Raw genomic sequence first — 17,970 nt, forward strand, 5'->3', positions numbered from 1 at the left:
ATGCCAGGTGTACCTAGAGAACTCGCTGAGCACACACTCAATGTTGACCCGAAATTCAAGCCGGTCAGGCAATTCCTTCGGCGCTTTAATGAGGAAAGGCGGAAAGCCATTGGAGAAGAGGTGGCCCGGCTCTTGGCGGCCGGTTTTATTGTTGAAGTCTTTCACCCAGAGTGGTTGGCTAACCCGGTGCTCGTGCTCAAGAAGAATGGCACCTGGCGGATGTGTGTGGACTACACGGACTTAAACAAAGCATGTCCGGCTGATCCTTTTGCCCTCCCCCGTATTGATCAAATCATTGATGCTACGGCGGGTTATGAGCGCTTAAGTTTCTTGGATGCTTATTCTGGATACCATCAGATTAAAATGGCAGTTAAAGACCAGGAGAAAACAGCGTTCATCACTCCCTTTTGAGCTTTCTGTTATGTGTATATGCCTTTTGGGCTCAAGAATGCACAGGCGACTTATCAGCGTTGCGTACAGAACTGTCTTCATAACCAGATTGGGCGCAATGTTCATGCCTATGTGGATGATATTGTGGTTAAATCCAGAGAGAAGGAAACCTTGATAGATGATCTGAGAGAAACCTTTGATAATCTCCGGGTTTACAAGATGATGCTTAACCCGGCCAAGTGTGTTTTTGGTGTTCCTGCAGGCAAGCTCTTGGGTTTCCTGGTTTCTAACAGAGGCATTGAGGCTAACCCGGAGAAGATCAAGGCAATCACCTCTCTGGCTAAGCCGGCGTGTGTAAACGACGTCCAGCGCCTGGCGGGTCGTATCGCTGCTTTAAGCCGGTTTATAAGCCGTTTGGGTGAGAAGGCCATGCCATTATACCAGCTGATGAAGAAAACTGATGACTTTGTCTGGAAAGATGCTGCTAATACTGCTTTTGAGGATTTGAAGAGACAGCTGGCGGAGCCCCCAGTCCTCGCTGCTCCGGTTGACAAGGAGCCTTTATTACTGTATGTAGTTGCTAACACACGGGCCGTCAGTGTGGCTGTGGTGGTGGAGCGCAAGGAAGAGGGTAAGGAGCATCCGGTTCAGCGGCCGGTTTATTACGTCAGTGAAGTGCTCATCGAGTCCAAACAGCGGTATCCACATTGGCAGAAGCTTGTTTATGGTGTGTTCATGGCAAGCCGGAAGCTTAAGCATTATTTCCAGGGTCACCCTATCACTGTGGTTAGTTCTGCTCCCCTTGGAGATATCATCCAAAACAGAGAAGCCACAGGAAGAGTGGCTAAGTGGGCTATAGAGCTCGGGCCTCATGGTCTGAAATACGTGCCACGCACTGCTGTTAAATCTCAAGCCTTGGTGGATTTCATCAACGATTGGACAGAGTTACAAGTGCCTGAAGAAAAGCCGGATAATACATATTGGACTATTCACTTCGATGGGTCCAGGCAATTGGAGGGCTCGGGGGCTGGAGTTGTATTGGCTTCCCCTAAAGGTGACAAGCTTCATTATGTGCTACGGTTGATGTTTCCTTGCACTAACAATGCGGCTGAGTATGAGGTCTTGCTCCATGGTCTTCGGATGGCAAAGGAGATGAGCTTGAGCTGGGTAAGGTGCTTCGGCGACTCAGACTTAGTGGCTCAACAAGTATCAGGCAAGTGGGATTCCAAGGACCCTCTCATGGCAGCTTATCGCCGTGCAGTTGATGCCATTGCTGGACACTTTCAGGGTTATCAAGTAGAGCACATCGATCGCAGGAAGAACGAGGCGGCTGATGCATTAAGCCGGCTGGGCTCTCAGCAAAAACCGGTGCCGCCTAATACTTTCTTGGACGTCCTGCATAACCCTTCTGTTAAGGTACCTACAGAGGAAGACTTGGCTGTCCCTGACCCGGAGGCACAGTTGGTGGCGGCTCTCCACATCACCCCAGACTGGACAGTACCATACTTGGCATACATGACCCGGGGAGATTTGCCTGAGGACGAAACTCTGGCCAGACAAATAACCCGGCGGTCTAAGTCAATGGTCATCATCAATGGTGAGCTGCATCGCCGCAGTGTTACTGGAACGTTCCAGCATTGTGTTTCCCCTGAGGAGGGTCAAGAAATCTTACGTGAGATTCACGAAGGGGATTGTGGCCATCATGCCGGCTCAAAATCCCTTGTGGCCAAGGCTTTTCGTCATGGTTTCTACTGGCTGACAGCTCATGCTGATGCGGAGGACTTGGTCAGTAAATGCGACAGTTGTCAAAGGTTCTCACGACGGGCTCATGTGCCGGCTCAAGAGCTCAGGATGATTCCAATTACTTGGCCATTTGCGGTCTGGGGGCTTGATATGGTTGGGCCTTTTAATAGATCCAAAGATAAGAAGACCCACCTCTTGGTGGCAGTTGACAAATTCACAAAGTGGGTTGAAGCAGAGCCAGTTAGTAAGTGTGACGCAGCCACGGCGGTTCAGTTCATGAAAAGGGTGATATTTCGCTTTGGCTTTCCACACAGCATTATAACTGACAATGGCACCAATCTATCTAAGGGCGCTATGGAGGAGTTTTGTCAACGAGAGCATATTCGACTTGATGTTTCATCAGTGGCTCATCCTCAATCCAATGGTCAAGCTGAGAGAGCTAATCAGGAGATCTTGAAGGGCATTAAGCCCCGGCTTTTGGTCCCTTTGCAACGGACGCCGGGTTGTTGGGTGGAGGAGCTACCCTCCGTGTTATGGAGCATCAATACTACTCCTAACAGGTCTACGGGTTACACGCCTTTCTTCATGGTTTATGGAGCGGAAGCAGTCCTCCCCAGTGACATCCGTCATGACTCGCCTCGAGTGGCGGCTTATGTTGAGGTGGATAATGAACAGGCGCGCCAAGATGCTCTTGACTTGTTGGACGAGCAGCGTGACGTGGCAGCAGCTCGCTCAGCAATTTACCAACAAGACCTGCGTCGTTATCACAGTCGCCGGGTTAAGTCCCGGGTCTTCCAGGAAGGTGATCTGGTGCTCCGGCTCATCCAAGATCAAACAGATGCGCACAAGTTATCCCCGCCTTGGGAAGGGCCCTTTGTGGTTAGCAAGAACTTGCACAACGGGTCATACTACCTCATTGACATTCGGGAGCACAAAGATTCACGCAAGTCGGAGGAGAAGACCCGTCGGCCGTGGAACATAGCTCAGCTTCGGCCTTATTACACTTGAGCCACCGGCTCTCCTGATGTACATATTTCTATAGCCATGTATATATCATGATAAGCAATAAAACAGGACCTCTGTCCTTTTTTCTCCTCCAAAGGTAAATGTGTTGTTTCCATTACAAGATCACAAGATAACTTGGAGGTGGATCCGGCTTACGATCGTATTCGAATCTTGCCGTTAAACAATATAATCACCTGGGGGCTTCCTGTTCAAACATAGGTCGTATTCGAACCAAAGAGAACATAGCTGTCGATACCCACTTGATTGGCAAAGTGCCGAGCTCATTGGGGAGTTTTCTTTGATCATATTTGAATCATAGCTCAACCCCCTTTGGGAACCGACGTGGATCGTATTCGAATCAGCGTCGTTAAACAACTCTTAAGGTCATTTGGGGGCTTCCTGTTCAAACATGGGTCGTATTCGAACCAAAGAGAACATAGCTGTCGGTACCCTCTTGATTGGCATCGCCAAACCCACTGGGGGCTATATGATCGCATTCGAATCTTAGCTTAACCCCTTTGGGACGGTTCTCTGGTCATATTCGAACCGGAAGCCCCTAGGTTTTTGATCTTTTGACTTACAATAAGTTCTGTTGGTCACATCAACAGTGTGCAAGGGCGGCTTTTCCTTTGTCGACTTACTTTTGATTCACAATGTTGATAGCATGCAGTAAACATTCTTGACGCTGGTAAACCGGAGTTGAGATCTTCACCTCATTATTCGGGTTACATAAGCCGGAACTATACTTGACGGCTCGTAAGTATGCCGTTACAGTTACATCAAGGATATAATTGAGGGCCAGTCTTTGGTGACTTTGTTCATATTCGGGTTATATATATATGGTTTATGATTCTCAGTGCGGTAAGCCGCCTAGAGACTTGTGACTTGTTTTCTATGCAGGATGGTTCAATACAGCTATTCGAGCTTAAGGAAAATAACTGATCAATTATAACCCTGAGGAATAAGAAGAAGCAGTTTCAATGGAGCTAAGCATTCAACACGTACTCGATGGCACGACAAAATTAAGTATTTGTCCTACTCTATTACAAGACTCCCCGAGTCTAAAAGATGAGGCATTGTTTTAAGATGTAGTCATGAGCCGCCTACAAGTCAAGATGCTTGTCGAGTTGAAGCTTCCGGCTCATCCCTCTCCGCTCCTCCGGCTGTTCCCATGACCTGGAAGGTTGACGATTTCCAGTCAATGCCGCTCAAAGCTTCAAATTGAGCCTCCTCGTCAATTAACCCGGCCGGGTCAATTTCTGGGGCAAAGGTGTGCTTACGAGTCGGCGGGACCAAGCTGATGGCTTCATAACGCGGAGTGGGGATCCTCTAATTCTCTGCGTCGTAGCCCGGCTGGTACTTGGTAAGGTCGGTGTCGTTCCCAATCAGGGTGGCCACCGGGCGCACGATCTTCACACAGGCAGCAAAGTCTTTTTGGTCGAAGGGGGTGCCGTCTTCCTTCAAGCTGGGATATCCAAGTGCGATGTCAGCCGGGTCTAGCTCTGGAAGGAAAGCCTTGGCCCGGCTCAGAGCAGCTATGGCTCCGGCTCTTGCAGAAGCCCGTCGCAGCTCTTGGAAACGCTGAGGAAGAACGGCAAGCCGGCGAAGTACGTCTGCCAGGTGAGTCGGAACCTCATTGGATAGGGCCACAACGGCCAAGGCACGCTGTGACCCGGTGTAGAGTTGCTCCACCAGAGTGTACACGGCCTTCAACTTGGTCAGCACATTTTGATTGACGTTAGCGCTTCTGGGACCTGTTTAACACAGTAAGATAAGCCGCTAGCACTGATGGGAGTTATGAGACATAGACTATAAACTTGTCGAGAGCCGGCAGAATGACTTACCGAAGATTGCGGCGACCATCTGTGACACATGACGCTTTAAGCCGGAGAGTTCGGCGGTTCTCTCCGTCAGAGCCTTCTCCGCCTGTTCGGCCCGGCTTACCAGAGCGGCCTTCTCTTCGGCCCAAGTCTTCCTTTCAGCTTCAAACTTCTTCTTCAGCTTCTCTTGAGCAGCAATACTGGATTCAAATTTGGCGTTGGCCTTCCGGGTCTCAGTTTCCTGAGTCTTCAGGCGGTTCTTCAGCTCAGATATATCAGCCTCAAATTTCTTGCAAGCAGCCTGCACAATTTCTGGGTTATAGTATGAATAATTATTATGCAACTTTAAAGTCCCAAGCACTTTCCAAGCAAAGACACTTGGCACTTGGGGGCTAATGCATGTCGAAAGTTTCTATCTACAAATTACCGGTTCATGGAAGTAAGCCGGAAATTAAGTCTACAACACATTCTATCATAAGTAGTAGACTTGGGGGCTAGTATGGTAAAGATGACTATGCAGTAAGCAATAGAGTGGTACCTCAGACTTCTGCTGTATCTGCTTTACCATGTCAATCTCCAGGTCCCGGCTGCTGTGCACCTGATGGACATAGCCGGAGATGATATCTCCAATGCTCAGGTTGGCGTAGTTGGTGATGTCCAGCTTGGCCCTGCGGCGCTCTAGCAACTCTTCCTTGGCAGAGCACTTAGCCAGCGCAGTGGGTCTCCCCGGCTCGACAAACTCCGTCCGGGTGATTACCACGTCCGGGTCATCGGCCGGCTGAGCTGGGCTGGAGGTCTCTGGGTTAGCAGAAGTCTCCGTGATTGGCTCGTCGGTTGGAGCGGTGGCTTCAGGAGCAGAGACAGCTGGCGGCTCTTGAGCTGAAACCTCCGGCTCAGCCAAGACCGGCTCTTCGACCGGTTTGTTCTTCTTCGCCCTCTTGCTGAGCTTTGCCTGGGCACTGAAAGGACAAAAGGTTAGTACAGAAGCATGAGTAAAGATAAATACAACATAAGATGATCATTGTTACCCGGGGGCGGTCTTGAAAGCCGGCAGGGTAGATTGCATAGAATCACCAGAGGAAGGTGAAGTTTCCTGATAATTGGAATCAGAAGAATTGAGCGGTTGACGAGTAACACCCGCCAAAGGGTGAAAAGGATATAAGTTGGAGATAACCTCGGTCCAGCGCTTCCTTGATGCTTCAGGTAAGCCGGAGGAGAGGTCTGCATCCTTGTTGGTCCGGGTGTGCCGCCGGTTCTCATGAATCTGTTGCTTCAAAAGAAATTGAGGATCTTGATAAGCTAAAGGATGTGAAAATCTTACTTTCTGGGTTACTCTTCGGACTTTCAGCCTGGGCAAGGGCTCCGAGTCGGAGGAAAGTGTCATTACCTCTTCAGTCACCGGGTTACTTGCTCCAGTGTCATCCTGCTGATGGTCAGTATCAGTAAGGTGGATAGGAATAAACAAGAAACAAAACAAGAGCTTACAGATTCAGGGGTTACCTCTGACTCGGAGCTGTCGCTTAGTTGAAGCAGCTCTGAGGCAGTAGGCCTGCTTCCCTTCTTGCGGGGAGCGGCTCTCCTGGCGGCTTTCTTAGCCTTCCTGGCCTTTTTGGCCGCTTCATGGTCATATTTGACCTTCCAGAACTTGTCATTAGCCTGAAACATACAACAAAGATTTCTTAAAGTTCAGATGGAAACTATTCAAAGGAAAACCAAGGTGTTCAGGTCAGTGGCTTACCGCCGGAGCCGGGTTAGCTTGGCACAAGGGGTTCAAGCCGGTCCTCCCACAGTCGGCTAAGCTCTCATTCAGGAGAGACTTAGTCATGTCGTCCACAACGTCCTCAGGAAGATCATTGGGACTGTGCCGCAGAGGGTCATCCTTCCGGCCCGTATAAGCACACATTAAGCCGGGGCGGCGGCTCAAAGGGATCACCCGCCAGGAGATCCAAACCCGGACCAGATCAATGCCGTTGAGACCGTTCCCCAGGAGAGCCTTGATCTTATTGATGGTGGGGATCAGAGGTTGACGCTCCGCCTGAGATAATTTGTCTGGCAGAGGGTGATTTGGTTCCAAACGCACGGCACGAAAGCCGGTCAGAGGGCTCTCGTCAGCCGGAGAAGTATCCTGGCAGTAGAACCACGTCTGGTTCCAGTCCTTTGGGTGGCTTGGCGGCTCAGCGTAAGGAAAAAGGCAATCTCTCCGTCGTTGAATGGAGATTCCACCAAGTTCCAGACTCGGCCCGTTGGCGCACTCGTTCTGGCGGTTCAGATAGAACAGCTCCCTAAAAAGCAGTAGGCTGGGCTCTTCTCCAAGATAGACTTCGCAGAATACTTGGAAATTGCATATATTTGACACGGAATTGGGTCCTATGTCTTGTGGCCGCAGATCAAAGAAGTTCATAACATCCCTAAAGAATTTTGATCCGAGCGGTGCGAAGCCCCGGCTCATGTGATCAGCAAATATAACCACCTCACCATCTCTGGGTTGAGGTCTCTCCTCCGACGGGTCAGGGGCACGATAAGACATGATTTCCTTCTTGGGCAAGTAACCCGTCTTTACGAAATCAGTTAAGGTATCGTCGGTGACATTGGACCTCATCCAGTTGCACGTGATGGGTGCCTTGGGAGCTTTGGGAGGCATTGTGAAAGATGAAGCCTATGACAAAAGGAAAATGTTCGGTTCAATTATAAGCCGGCAGACGTTTATAGTTTAATGTTCAAATGGCGGCTTATGAGAGGGGCCTAATGACATATGGTTAAGTGCATCGGGTTATCTAAGCCGCTGAAGGCATCGAGAGTAATTCAAATTGTCTACAGCTTTATCATAAATGAGCCGGAAAATTTTACGGCGCGTGGCTTCTTTTGAGCCAGAAATGTAAGCCGCCATAGCTCAGCAGATGCAGTTTTTTACTAAGTGTGGTGAAAACAAGTTTCACAGATCGCCGTAATTATTTTGGATCAAAACGGTCGGCTAAAGAGAAAATTTTCTAGACCTAGCACTGACGCAGAAGAAGTTCGAGGGTTTGAACGGAACCTTTATGCAATGAAAGGGGATCTATGTACATTGGGAATGGGAGTGAAACAGCTACCGCAGCAGTTCTGTACAGTCTAAAGATTAAGAAAAGGTGGTAATAATGAAATCTATCAAGAAGCTCGCGATGAACGGCGATGAACACGGGAAGAACAGGAAAGAACCCTAATGCAGATCTATTCTACGGAGTGACAAGGGCTTACGGGTGTTGGGGAGTCGCGGACATCGCCGTCGTTTCTCTGGTCACGTCAGGTTGATGCAGCGGCCGGAGTCGGGGAAGACTAGGAGACCCGCGGCGGCGGCGGCAGTGGAGCTCGGGCGACAGCACAGTAGCGAGAGGAGGAAGAAGATGGAGGCGACGAGTGACTGGAGGCTCATTGGGCCGGGCTATTTATAAGACGAGGCTCATAAGTGGGCGCGAGAAACGAGGAGGTCACGGCGTGATTATCTCACCACAAAAACGCCTCGATTTTCGGGATGGCCTTTAAAGATAAGATCCGTTGAGGATATGGTGGAATAAAAAAATGGACTTAATGGAAGATGACGTCATGGCGGGTTACCAGGAATCCAGAAGATGACGTCACGGCGGGTTATAGCCTTCACGCGACCATAAGCCGGAAGATTTTTTCTCTCAAAAGAATTGAAGATTGACATGAACCGGTTCAAATCAATCTGGGGCCTAATGTTGAGGATATAACCATTAGAGTCACCCGCCTAGGAGGGGCCGGGTTACGTCATGATGGTCCGCACGCGAAGCCCAGTACCATGCTTGAAGACGGCGGGTTAGATAATGGGCTTAAGACCCGAAGGAGGCTTAAGGCCCATAGTGATAAACCGCCGTATGGCAAGGCTTGTAGTGTAAGGCAAGAATAGTTGAGAGTCCGGGCCTGACACTCTTATGAGCCGGCCAGGACTCTGAGAGCCGCTGGGCGTCAACCTCTCTATATAAAGGGGCGACCCAGCGGCGGTTTAGGGACAAGTAAGATCTCATCGAGAGCCAGGCATAGCAATTAAGCTCCCTGGTCATCGAAACCCTAATCAATACCACCTCAACTGGACGTAGGCTTTTACCTTCACCGTAAGGGGCCGAACCAGTACAACCCTCGTGTTCCTTGTCCCGCTTAACCCCTTTAAGTTTCCTAGCTACGATGGCTCCACGACTAAGTCCTTGCGCGAGGACATCTGCCGTGACAATTCCACGACAATCTCCGTTCCGAAGATCCGGAGTTCTTTCAGTCCTAGATCTCGGGACGAGATCCTCTCTTAGTGGTGGAGTGTTGTAACACCCCGCATGTAACTTTCCATATTTGTAACTCCGACTCTTGCCATTTTCGGCTATGTGCTATGATATTTCCCTCCGTGGTTGGGTTTTGTTTTTCGTTTTGCATTTTGTTCTTGTCATGCATTTCATATCATGTCATCATGTGCATTGCATTTGCATACGTGTTCGTCTCATGCATCCGAGCATTTTCCCCGTTGTCCGTTTTGCAATCCGGCGCTCCTATCTCCTCCGGTGCACCCCTTTTGTTTTCTTTCATGAGCGGGTGTCAAACATTCTCGGAATGGACCGAGGCTTGTCAAGTGGCCTTAGTATACCACCCGGAGACCACCGGTCAAGTTTCGTTCCATTTGGAGGTCGTTTGGTACTCCAACGGTTAACCGGGTATCCGCAAAGTCCATTTGTGTGCTCCAGCAAAAACCCCTCTCTAAACAGCCCAAAACCCACCAAACTCTCTTGCATGCTCTAGGTCGTTTGATCACGATCATGTGCGCGAAAACCGCACCTCATTTGGAGCCTCCTAGCTCCCTCTACCTATTTATATGTGACCCTCCCGAAAAACACTCGCAGTCCAACCCTAGCCCTTCGTCCCTCCGCGCGCCGGACACGTCTGCCCGGCGCCGGACGAAATCCCCGCACCGCCGCCACCACGTGTCGTCGCCGCCCGCGCCCGTACGTCGCGGCCCGTCGGCCCGTTCGGGGCCCTCCCGGCCCAGATCCGCCGCCGCCTGAGCCCGCGGCTCCTCCCGCCGACGCCTCTCCGGCCGCCCGCGACCGCCGCCTCCGCCGGCGCGCCTCCGCCGCCGCGTCGCCGGCGAGCGTCGTCGCCCCTCCGGCCGCCGTCCTCCCCCGCCGTCTCCTTCCTCCTCGTCGCGCCCCGCCGGCCACCTCTCCTTCCTCCGGCGCCCGCTCCGGCCGAGCTCGAGCCCGAGCCGGCGAGCTCCCTGAGATCTCGATCTAGATCCACTGTAGCAGGTTGACTTTCCCGAGACCCCGATTTTCTCTAAGTCATGATATTTCTACAGCATGTGCCCATGTTCAACAGTGCATAACTCTCTGCATTTAGCTCAGTTTCGCGCGTGTAATATGTCAAATTGTTCGACTCGTGATGCTCTATATTTTGTTCAATTGCACCATGTTCATTAGAGGTCATCTTGATGCCCAAATCTCTATTGCAAAAGTGCTAGTTGCTGTTATCTGCTGGTTCTTAGCAGAACTTGGAGATTTGTCATTTTTGTATCTTTTAATCTGTGCATCTTATGGGCATGAGCTCTACATGTGTTTTGTTGTATGCCATGCTATTTTCCAGTGGTGTATGCCATGTATTTTTGTGATCTCTGTGGTGACTAGCACAAGCATGCAAACTAGGCTCCGTAATGTTTCTGATTTCAGGGACTTTTGATTTCTCTAAGTCTTTGTCTGCTGTTATTTTATTGCCATGTAAACTTGATGCTACAGAGAGATCCATGCATATTTTGGAGATATTCGTTAAGGATGTTTTGTAGCTATAGTTGTAATTGATTCATTCCTGCCTTTGTTTGCAATTATGGAGTGCCATAGCATCACTCAATCTTGCTCTACTTTTGCTATAAAATATTTCTGGCAGATTCTTAACATTATATGCAATTTTGCCAAACTCATTGTAGTTGATCCATACATGCTATGTATTTGATCTTGCCATGGATAGCTTAATAAACATGCAATATTGCTGTAGGTATGCTTTTTTTGTCATGCATAGCTTTGTGGTGAGTGCATCAAGCTCACCAAGAGGCCTTCATATTGTAGTTTCTGTCATGCTCTGTTTTCTGCCAAGTCTGAAACCTGTTAACGAAACTTGCTATGTTTACATGCTTGCCATCATATCTTCTGTTCCTTTTTGGCTTATGGACAGTAAGGGACTTTTGTCATCTGCATTTATTAGAATACTGTCATGCCTTAATTTTCCATGTTCAGTTCCCGTAGCATGTTGATTTCGTGCTCTGAACATTGCTACCTGATGCTGTTTTCTGTCATGTCCAGTAATTTCACTAAGTCTGTGATCCTGTTATCTTTTGCACTTTGCCATGCTTGTTTGAGCTTGATATGTTGTGAACTAGCCGTAGCTCAGTGTTCATCTTTTGTCAAGCATCTCCTGTAGATTACTACCATATGCTTTGTTGCTATGTTGGAGTGCTGTAGCTTTGTTACTTGTTGCATTTTAAGTGCTATCATGCTGTTAATCACAGATTCGTGTCATTCTTGTTTTGCTTGCCATTTGCAAACCGTGCATCCGTTTCCGGTGATCTTTATATCGATTTCGACCGAAATCATCTCATCTTTCCAGTGGCATGCTTGGTTTGCCAAGTTACTGCCTTGTTCATCATTTTCCTTCCGGAGCACGCATATGCATCGCATATCATATCTCGCATATCATACATGTTTTGCATCATGTTGCTTGTGCATTTCTCGTAATTGATTGTGGTTCCGTTGCTTGTGTTCTTGTCTTCGGTAGAGCCGGGAGACGAGTTCGTGAACGAGGAACCTGTTGAGTACGCTTACGAGGATCAAGCTTTCGACAACTCTGAGAACCTTGCAGGCAAGATGACCACCCCTCGAAATCACTTCTATCTTTGCTTTGCTAGTTGTTCGTTCTATTGCCATGCTGCGCTACCTATCACTTGCTATATCATGCCTCCCATATTGCCATGTCAGCCCCTAACCATCCTTTCCTAGCAAACCGTTGTTTGGCTAAGTTACCGCTTTTGCTCAGCCCTTCTTATAGCGTTGCTAGTTGCAGGTGAAGTTGAAGTTTGTTCCATGTCGGAACATGGATATGTTGGGATATCACAATATCTCTTATTTAATTAATGCATCTATATTTTTGGTAAAGGGTGGAAGGCTCGGCCTTATGCCTGGTGTTTTGTTCCACTCTTGCCGCCCTAGTTTCTGTTATACCGGGTTTATGTTCCTTGAGTTTGCGTTCCTTACGCGGTTGGGTGATTTATGGGACCCCCTTGATAGTTCGCCTTGAATAAAACTCCTCCAGCAAGGCCCAACCTTAATTTTACCATTTGTCACCTAAGCCTTTTACCCCGGGTTTTCGCGAGCCCAAGGGTCATCTTTATTTTAACCCCCCCGGGCCAGTGCTCCTTCGAGTGTTGGTCCGAACCGAGCAGCCTGCGGGGCCACCTCGGGGAAACTCGAGGTCTGGTTTTACTCGTAGCTTGACTTATCTGGTGTGCCTGAGAATGAGATATGTGCAGCTCCTATCGGGATTTGTCGGCACATTCGGGCGGCTTTGCTGGTCTTGTTTTACCATTGTCGAAATCTCTTGTAAACCGGGATTCCGAGACTGATCGGGTCTTTCCGAGAGAAGTTTTATCCTTCGTTGACCGTGAGAGCTTATGATGGGCTAAGTTGGGACACCCCTGCAGGGTATTATCTTTCGAAAGCCGTGCCCGCGGTTATGAGGCAGATGGGAATTTGTTAATGTCCGGTTGTAGAGAACTTGTCACTTGACCCAATTAAAATGCATCAACTGTGTGTGTAGCCGTGATGGTCTCTTCTCGGCGGAGTCCGGGAAGTGAACACGGTCTGAGTTATGTATGACGTAAGTAGGAGTTCAGGATCACTTCTTGGTCATTGCTAGATGACGACCGTTCCGTTGTTTCTCTTCTCGCTCTCTCTTGCGTATGTTAGCCACCATATATGCTTATTGCTGCTGCAGCTCCACCTCATTACACCATCCTTTCCTATAAGCTTAAATAGTCTTGATCTCGCGGGTGTGAGATTGCTAAGTCCTCGTGACTCACAGATTCTACCAAAACAGTTGCAGGTGCCGACGATGCCAGTGCAGATGATGGGATCGATCTCAAGTGGGAGTTCGATGAGGAACGTGGTCGTTACTATGTGTCTTTTCCCGATGATCAGTAGTGGAGCCCAGTTGGGACGATCGGGGATCTAGCATTTGGGGTTATCTTATTTTCATTTGGATCTTGACCGTAGTCGGTCTATGTGTGTATTTTGGATGATGTATGGATTATATTTATGTATTGTGTGAAGTGGCGATTGTAAGCGAACTCTTTATCCCATTCTTGTTCATTACATGGGATTGTGTGAAGATGACCCTTCTTGCGAAAAAACCACTATGCGGTTATGCCTCTAAGTCGTGCCTCGACACGTGGGAGATATAGCCGCATCGTGGGCGTTACAACACCGCAGCCGAACTAGTGAACCCTCGTACTCCTCTCCGCGTGAGCATCCACTGCCGCGTCTTCCCCGGCTCCGCGTCATCCCCTTCCTAGGCCTCGCCGTCGTCCACCGCCTTGGTGCTCTCGGCGTGGTGTGGTCAATGTGGTCAACGACCGACTTCCATCGTAAGAGTACTGTACGTGAAGAGGCTGACAGCTGGGTCCACGACCACAGCCCAGTTTTTTTGTGATTTGCCAAGTAAGTCGCTTTGTCAGGCCTGTTGGGCTGCAAATCTTTCAAGATGAGGAGAGCTTCATTCGGCTGGCCGAGAAAATGGCCTATCAGTAATGAGAAATGGGATGTACATTTTTAAAACACATCAAACCGGCAATTAGTTTCAAATTTCTTTTTTTCATTTCGAGATTTTAAATTGCATTGATTTTTATGCGTGGACAATTTGTTGAATTTTATATTGATATACATTTATTTTTAAAATCAGTTTGAATGTGACTCGAAATTTCGGGATTAAAAACAGTTCGGACCGCACCGAAATATGCAAAATTTCATATAATTTTTTAATCGTGACCACAATATGGGATGTAATGCTAACAAAAAGAATATGGGCTCAAAAAACCTTAAGAATTAGCAAATGGGCTGTAAATTATCTATTTTTATATAAAAAGTACTTGACAGGGTCATCAGAATAAAGATAATTAGCTTAGTAAATCCCACAATAATTAGAAAGATCCGACCTTTAATTTTGTGAGACAACAAAGTCCAACCATTAGATCTTCGTAAACCAGGTGGGTCCATGCCGTGAGACAACAAAATCCAACCATTAGATATTGTAAACGAGGTGGCTCAGAATAAAGGTAAGTCCAACCATTAGATCTTCGTAAATGATGTGGGTCCATAGCGTCATCGCGTCCAATGACGGCTTCAGGTTGATTTTCACGATCCCAATCACAACCCCAATGGTTGGACCATCCCGTGATATATGCATGCATGCAACCATTAATAAGAAGAAAAAAACATACAGGTTGGGCCATCAGCGATGAGGCCATCCCAGAAAAAAAAAAGGTCTAATGTGCCTAACCAGCAGGTGGCCATCACACGCATACGTGATGGACCATACCATCAGCGATGAGGCCATCCCAGAAAAAAAGGTCTAATGTGCCTAACCAAATCGAAATCCAATTTTTTTTTCCATCATGCAAACATGAGAAACTTAACCATCCATATAAGACCTTCCCCCTTCCTTCAAAAAAAATATATAAGACCTTCCCCCACGACCTCATAGGTTCGTTGTCCTCGAGATTTTAGGTTACAACTTTTACATGATCTTCCTCCCACATCATCTTCCTCTGGTGGCCCAAACTTCGAGATCAACTTCAGAATTGTCTTCCTCCAGTGGCCACAGGATAGCTCTGTCGAGCAATCAGGAAACATCAAGTAAGTTCAATCTGCACAAAATTATAAATGATACCGGTTCATGGATCAATGATGGTTCAATTATGCTCTACGCAGTCCTCATCTAAGAATATTTGACATGTTACCTCAGAAGGTTGATTACGTAGAATCCTATAGGTGTGGGTTCATGTCTTAGTGGTGTCATGTTCATACTTTTTACCCATCTACAAAAGGCTAATGCCATGGATGTTGCTTGCTGTGATATAGAGGAACATATATGGTGCATCAGATGGTGTTCATATTATAGATCAGACCTATTAATGGATCAATGATACTTAGATTATACTGTTGGCAGTGCTAATCTAAAAAGATTTCACATGTTAGCTCACAAGTTTCATTATGTACAAACAGATATGGAGAAACATACATAGATGGTTTCCATGTGTTGATCAACCTCATATGCTATAGTGGTTTCCTTTCATAATGCTAGCAGCTCCGTCTTAAACAAAAATAAAAAAACAATTGTCAATAAAATTGTATTGTTTCATCTACTATGATTTGATATAGACTCATCTATACATACATAGATGGTTCCTGTATTTGGTCAACCTTAGATGCTATGGTGGGTTCCTGTCGTAATTCCAGCAGCTCCATCTGAAACAAAATTTAAGACCAATTGTTAATAAAATTGTATCGATCCACCTACTATGATTTCATATAGACTCATCTACATAAGGCTAATGCCATGGATGTTGCTTCAAGTGTTTTCACGTTAAGATAACATACAATCCAAGTCTAGAATCATACAACTATAACAGAAAGAAGTGGGATTGCTTGCTGTGATATAGATAAACATATATGGTGCATCAGATGGTGTTCATATTATAGATCAAACCTATTAATGGACTAGTAGAATGCCCGTGCGTTGCTACGGGCTTTTGAAATATTTTTATGGTGTTATATAAAACATAATGCATGTTAAATTTTACATGTAGAGAAAAAAAAACACAGGCATAATCTGATAATAATATAAGTCCACTTCACATGTAATGTAAATTGATAAAAAGGCACTTTGACGATGTATACATACAGTGATGATCCAACTAAAAATCGGTTACAAATTAAGATCTACTTGACGCGTTTAAGTAATTCTCGCACAATATTAGAAATGTTATTTTTAGCTTCATTTGCATGATATTTGAGCAAGTATATTGAAAACTTCATAATCAAGCAATATATGAATACTTCACATCGAAGGTCTTACAATGTGTAACGAAGAATACTCATCATGCAAACCGGATGAACCAGTCTTTTACCGTTCCATCAGGGCATAAAATAAAAAACAAAATGGCCAGACACATCCTTGCAATTTCCTAAATTAATATTATCTTGAATATAGTGAAAACAAAAATAAATTCTTGTGTTTTGAATGTTATGATAATGGAATGTATAAATTTACCGCCCATGCTTGATCGAATACCAGGCGAAAATAACCGTTGTAATATATATATATATATATATATATATATATATATATATATATATATATATATATATATATATATATATATATATAGGTTATTCTTCACCTGAGGTAATCTTACGATCGTTTAAATTACGTTTAGAATATAAATAGTTACATGCATATTGATTCAATATGTAAAATTTGGTATAAAAAAACAAAAATATAGGTTATAAGACCAGAAAAATCACATTTTATGTATGTTTTACACTATCTTTTTACATTCGTAATTTTATGTAACATAAATTATTTTTTCAGCAAGTACACATTTTCTTACGTTCTCTTTTTATGTATGAAATAAGACAAAATTTATGAAACGTAAAAATATGGTGCATTGATGTCAAAATAGAGAGGGGGTGAAGAATAACTATTCCTCATCCAGGGTGACGAATAGCGCGACCCAATATATATATATTGGAATTTCAGCCGGGTTGCTTTATTTCGAGTGCGCCGGTGGTTGTGGTTCTGGTAAGGCCAAAGCCAGTGCCTTGGTGGGTCGTGGGGATGTTGGACTGTAGGGTGGCGGCCTTGATTGTGGGAGGCGTGGCGTTTGTGGGCAGAGCGTGCGTCTTGGGTGCGAGTAAGCAACCATGGCTACGTGGGTGGCGGGAGGTTGACAGAGCTTAGATGTGACGGTGGTGTGTGAGCGCTGGGGTATTCAACTTGCCCAGTTCCGTTACTGGCCGACTGTGGTGACGACAATCGACGTCGTACCCCTTCCTGAAGGCCCCGCCGTGGCGTTCTCACTCCGGTCGTTTTGCTCCAGGTGAAAACCTCATCCTCTGGATCAGGCGGTGGCGACTTCGATGGTCGTACCTTTCTAGGAGGCATCGTTCTGGAGACCTGGCTTCGTTCTCGATTTTCACGGTGCAGGTCTCCATCGGCGCCAAGCGATCTCCATAGTTTGCTTGGTGTGGGTGGAGTGGTTTATTGGTGCCCGGCACCTTTGTATCTTGCCTTGGGTGTGTGTGTTGTGTGCGGTAGTCTTGTGTGTTTTGTATTGGTTCTTTGATGTACTCAGTGTTGCTTTATATATAAAGCGAGGGAAACCCTTTTTCGTCAACTTCAGCTCAAAAACCTCAGTTCACATGTTATGTTATGTGCCTCCAGCAAAAAAAGATAAAGGAAATTTTACAGCCATGGGACAAAAAAAGAAGGAAAAAAATCTAAAACAACCACAACGCTCTCACTCCTAGGGAGGTGAGCCTAGCTCACTTGGCTAGTGGAGTGGATGTACAACCCAGCCACCCAGGTTCAAGTCCTCACGGGCGTGAATTTGGGTTCTTATTATTTAAAAAAAACTCGCTGTGGGGGGCTTCCCCTACCGCTTTCCTTTCAAAAAAAAACGCTCTCACTCCTCCCTGGCCACTCACTCTTTCCCCTTCGTCTCGCCGCGGCAGGCCGGCAACGATGGGCAAGGGCGGTGGCTCTCTTTCCAGTAAGAGGCAGCGCCTCCGGCTCCCGCTGGCCCTACATTGTTGTACCACTCCTTCATCCCGCCCCCAGCGCGGTGGCGCACAATGTCTGATTCTGGTCGTGGCCACGCCCGGCGACTCGCACGCACCTTGCAGCGCGAGGTGGGCTCCGTCCCATGCGCTCA

This window comes from Aegilops tauschii, chromosome 3 (assembly GCF_002575655.3).
Source record: "Aegilops tauschii subsp. strangulata cultivar AL8/78 chromosome 3, Aet v6.0, whole genome shotgun sequence".
NCBI lineage: Eukaryota > Viridiplantae > Streptophyta > Magnoliopsida > Poales > Poaceae > Aegilops > Aegilops tauschii.